The 4,437-nt window shown below is 47.6% G+C and overlaps 1 pseudogene; it reads left to right on the top strand.

Moving 5' to 3' along the window:
• The first annotated feature begins 263 nt into the window (after positions 1-263).
• Positions 264-415, top strand: LOC144673757 (U1 spliceosomal RNA; annotated as a pseudogene).
• Positions 416-4,437: the final 4,022 nt, after the last annotated feature.

Here is a 4,437-nt window from a genome sequence, read left to right as displayed (position 1 = left end):
AATCTTGGAGCAGCTGCCGCAAAGGCGCAATGGGGAAGGGTCGCTGTCTAAGACCTTTCTGCCACAGCGCACCGAGGGACTGGGAACTGTTTAAATCCCCTCGGGCTGTACAGCTCAAAATGAAAGGCTGTAAATGATTGTAATATTGTTTGTACTGATGCACCTGGTGATACATTTTGTAAAAGTTTAACCTGGATTGTACCCTTGTAATGTTGTTATTGAAATGGTTTGGAATGTGATTGAAGATATTTTATGAATAAAGTATATTTTTGCAAAAAAAAGAAAAAAAAGGTTCTCCCAGGACGAGGCTAGCCCATTGCACTTCGGGTGTGCTAACGCCTGCGATGTCCCCAAATGCGGGATACTCGACTGCAAAATTTGTGGTAGTGGGGGACTGCGTTCGCGCTCTCCCCTGATTCACAATTCAAAAAATAGATTTCATCATATCTTTCATTTTCTCTTCTATTTCCTGTCAGCAACCTTTTCTGAAAAAAGAAATATATAACCCCCAATGTGTGCTCTTCAAAATCTATACTGGACTGGTTATTTAGTTTTTTCTTTCCTCCTCGCAAATATTATCCAACCCCCATTCTTTTCCTCCCTGTCATTATCAGCCGGCAATTATTCCATCTCTGCATCATTTTCGCCAGACCGTTTGTTTTGTGGCCGCCAAATTACTCGCGCCATTTTTAACCCCGCGTTTGCCCACTCAAAAATCTCTCTCAAACAACCCCCATCTAACACCCAACCCACCATCACAACAGTCCCCACACTCCCAGCACCGCCCCACCCCCTATCTCTCTGGACGTCTGTATAAATACAAACTCATATCAGTCAGCTATTAACTCATATGCATTCACCATTTTAAACATGTAGCAGCGACCCCTCACTATTTCAAACATGAACAAGCACCCTGTCCCCATGTTCATTCAAATTACCCCCCCTCCGAAACGAACAGCAGCCTCCCACCTCCTCTGTATAATCTCCCCCTTAATCAGCCCCCTGTGTGACTCCTACCTTCTGAAACTCCTGCCTCCTCTCCCCATGTGTAAAGTCTTTCCCTGCCCCTTCTGCAGCTCACTTCCCCTGCTGTGGGTCCATCAATTCACCTGTGATTATTCCTTGAAGGCTTAAATAGCGCAAAGCGAAGAAATAAACAGAAAGAAAACTGGAGAAAGGCAGATAGAAACCTAAACCCTCAGTAAAATGACCACCGGGAATCCCGTTTAACCGTCAGAATGATTGCGCAGCCCAAATTACACGCATTATCCCTGAATTATAACAAGATTTTAGGCAGCTTCACTTTAGGACTTTTCATTTCCTCTTGTGGGGCTCCTGTTCCTCACACACTGGAGGCTAACATGTAAGTTTTAGATTGCAAGGCTGGGCTACTTTAACCCCAAGATTTTCTTTTTGAAACTCCAGGCCCACAGTCCAACAGGAACTGGTTAACCGGAGCCACCGAAAACCAGGGTCCCGGAGAGGAATTGAAATCTCGGGGTAAGAAACGGACACAAACTCACGTGGGCCCATGGAGCACGGCCTTGGAGAAGGTCTCAGGAAACTCCTGAAGAAGAAGAGTCCTTGTCCCAGTCTGGATCTTCAGATTGCAGGTTTCAAAATAAAAATTCTTTGAGGGGTGGGGGAGAAAATTAATTCCATTAAAACAGAGAGCAAAGAACATTTTCAAACAAAATAACGCAAGAGCCAATGAATCACTCTCAGTTACAACTCAGCAACATCCAAATACAAACAAGTCAAAGAGTTATAAAGCAGATTGAGACAGAGGGAACACACACGCACATTAAGCCAGAGTGGGGACTAGCTCCGCACTCTGGAGGCGGTTTTCGGATTGGGTTCCTAGCCAGGTATATCCTGAATGAGCAGTTTGCAGACTCCACCCCTGGCATGTTGGGATGTCTCTCAATCTGCTCCCCAGGAGGCCTGTCCATTGATATGTTAATCCCAGGGCAGGACAACTTTCTGATTCTTCCTGTCCTTTGACGTGTTCACCCCAGGAAAACAATGTTTCAGCCATTTTCTGGTTAATGTTAAAACTTTAACTCATCTTGTCGGGAATGTCACTGCAGTTCGAAATATCAAACACTAAACCCCCAACACAAGACTGTGCAAAGCATGTGGATTGTTACTGAGATTCCGTCTGTGATTTTTAGTGATGTCAGTGTGGATTGTGTAATCTGTGTGTGTGTGAGTGTTGCTGGTCCCATAATGTAACGCAAATGTCTCCTTGCAGCCTCTCAGTACGCCACTCATGGTCCCCTGGTACTTTTTGGATTGTCTGGAGAAGACATTGAAAGAATTAGAGTTAAACAATGCTAACACTAGCTGCACTGCGACGAGTATATGAGAGCTTATTCTTATCCAGGGGTGTATGTCCACATTCAGCCCCCATTCCCACACTTGCTCCCACCGTCGGATCTCTCAAGTGCTCTTCCGTATCATTGATTAGCCTTTTAAACACCGCCTGTAACACGTAATGCTGATTCCTCACCTTTCGTAAGTCACCTTTAAACTTTGTCAGACTTTCGGGAAGGTGGGGAATTGGGGCCTGCTTAGGTTCCTCATAGTGTTCCAGGGCATGGTGGAGTGTGTCGGAGGCGTTGACTGAGACCTGACCCCTTTGTTGGACGTACATTATTCACGCTGTGTCTGATAGTAACTGGGAGCCGGGGTTCCCTTGTATCCTGAGCGGGTGTGATGGTTTTCTCTGTGGGTAATTTCTAATATACAACCCTCCGTTCGGTTGTACCCGCATTTGTCCAGCACCCCCCCCCGTTCCAACTGGATGGGAGCAAATTGTGAGGCTACCTTTCCATCTGCAGCCGCTCAGTGATACCCTGTGTATGCCCTCATTCTTGCGTATGGCATGCATATCTATGGGGTGGTACCGGAGGGAGTCATTGTCTCGGATTAACCCAATGTTCTCCACTCGGTACTGAGGGTGTGGGCCCGTGTCTGCTGTGACTGAGGGGATTGCCCATACCTAACACGTTCATTTGGTTTGAGGTGCACTTCTGAATCACCGCATACACCCTGGTCACTCCTTTCAATGTACATGCGTCGATGATGCCTGGGTTCTTGGCCATCCCCCACAACCGGGCACTGTTGATCCAGCCCGGTACCTCCCCACTTTGGATCTGGCCCAGATTTTGTCTTAATTGCCCGATCAGCCACTGGCCGTAAGCTGGCTTTTTTAGGTGCTGCCCTCTTGTCGTTCCTCCCTTTCTATTAATTGGCTGGTGGCTTTAGCATGGGTCTCTATAACGTGTACGCTTTCCAATACAGATGCCACACTCTTGCCCCCTAGGGCCGCTGCCGTTTCACCACCCCTCGCTACTCTTATGAGCAAGCTGCCTCATGATCCCTTTAAGATTCGTGACCTCGGAGTTGATTCCTTGAATGTCGAGAGAGTTTACCAGGGAAGTCCCTGTGTTCACCCCTGTCAGTACATTGTTAACTAACTCTCTCTTCTGGCGGTGGAAAGCAGGATGTCCCCTGAATCTAGTGGCACCCGTGGCGTCGGCCGGCTGATTAATCACAGCCTTACTCAGTAATTTGTACAGTTTTCGTAGGGGCGCTTGGTTACTGCAATACTCAGGCAGTTGCATACCTGCCAGGTTCACAATTACCTGTACAATTTCATGTTTAACATTATCATACAAGAGTTCATCGTCCGTATACAGTAGCAGTCCATTCTGTGGCCCAGGGGTCATGTCTGGGCAAGATAGTCTCTGTGGTGTCGTCGTGTCCTGTGATAGCAGGGTGGTGTCGGTCCGGGGGTCCGCCGTTGCAGTCAACTCTCCGTGTTTGGCCCTCAAGATCCAATGCCAGGTATCTGTCATTCCCAAGTCTTCCTCCCCGGGACAGTGACCCCAGTTGTTGTTCTCCTGGGGTGTGAAGGTAAATTGCGAAAAATCTCTCACACACTGTATCTCTCACACACTGTAGCTTTCTCCTTTACGTCCCTCCTTGTGCACAGCCCACGGTGACCCTCCCCGTAGTTGAGGATTCCCCCTTTTCTCTTTCAGATGGCCAGTCCTCCAGATCGGGAATGAATCCTAAACCACTTGGCTAACACAGTACGGACTGCTCGTTGCCCGTTTTCCTCCCACTGCCTGGTAATTTAGTCTTTCTTACTTACATCATACCTTTTCAGTTGTGACCAGTGTTTCCACCTAGCTTTTCCCTTCATATCGGCGCAGGCACGTGAATAATTCCGTACGGTCCAGTCCATTTTGGGGCAAAACCTGGTTGGCTAGGGGTGATTTGAACAAACACCATGTCTCCGACCTCAGCCGGTGGTGACGGGGGTCCCCCTTTTGTCCTCTCTTCTAAATCCCTGATAGCCTGTTGGTCCTTCACTTCCTGTTGTAATTCCTTTAGCTGTCCATCCAATTGCTTAATATCATTTTTAAT

The sequence above is a fragment of the Cetorhinus maximus genome, unplaced genomic scaffold (assembly GCF_964194155.1).
Source record: "Cetorhinus maximus unplaced genomic scaffold, sCetMax3.hap1.1 HAP1_SCAFFOLD_458, whole genome shotgun sequence".
Lineage (NCBI taxonomy): Eukaryota > Metazoa > Chordata > Chondrichthyes > Lamniformes > Cetorhinidae > Cetorhinus > Cetorhinus maximus.
The sequence above is the reverse complement of the archived record's forward strand: the minus strand, read 5'-3'. Positions and strand labels throughout refer to the sequence as shown.